Below are 912 nucleotides of genomic sequence, written 5' to 3'. Positions count from 1 at the left end.
AGTCCAAATTTATTTTATTTTATATTTATTAATTATTTTTAAAATAAATACATAATATTAAATAAAATACATATATAATTTTAAAAATTATATACATAAAATTATAGATATTAAATTAAATAAAATAATTTTAAGTTATTAACTTCCTAATATTGTTCTTTCAAAATGAAATGATGTCCAACCAACATGACTAATGACAATACCAACACAGTGATCCCACCATTTTGTTTTACGTCAAATTAGGGACACTTGACAACCAATTAATTAGTTTGTCAGAACTCTTAAATAATTAATTTCCTTCTACGTACAGTACGTACTACAGTACGTTTCCTTTGGGAACGTCATATGTACGCCCATAATTTCTCGCGTCTATTTATTCAAACTAAAATAGATATGATCTCTTCGTTTTTCTCTTTGTTCTTTTACTCTAGTTCAATGTATAATTTTATATTAAGAAATATGATGATTAAAAAGTAATCCAAAGATAATGTTACTATATCATTTTTGTTATGGAATTATTTAATCCAAAATGTTTAAAGTGATAAAAGGAGATATATGACCATTATCAAAGTTCTTAAAATTGAACAGGTCATTGAACTCTAAATCTTTGTTTGGATATTAAAAGAAAATAAAAAAAAAGATAAAATAAAAAGATAAAAAATAGAAAAAATTTTTCATTTTTTTGACATCCCCAAGCCCAAATTCATATTCATTGATCAATATCCATGGGTGAAGCATCCGGGAAGGTATAAGTGCCTAGCCATGTAAACTCTGAGTAATTAGTAAATAATTAGCTAATAAATTAATTATTAATCAAATAAATTAGAAAATAAAATTTTGTAGTTTAATATGATAGAGAAAAATAAAACAAGAATTTTGACACTAATTTCAAAAAATTTGACCCAAAATTGA

Source organism: Arachis ipaensis, chromosome B09 (assembly GCF_000816755.2).
Source record: "Arachis ipaensis cultivar K30076 chromosome B09, Araip1.1, whole genome shotgun sequence".
Lineage (NCBI taxonomy): Eukaryota > Viridiplantae > Streptophyta > Magnoliopsida > Fabales > Fabaceae > Arachis > Arachis ipaensis.
Note: the sequence above shows the minus strand (reverse complement) of the source record.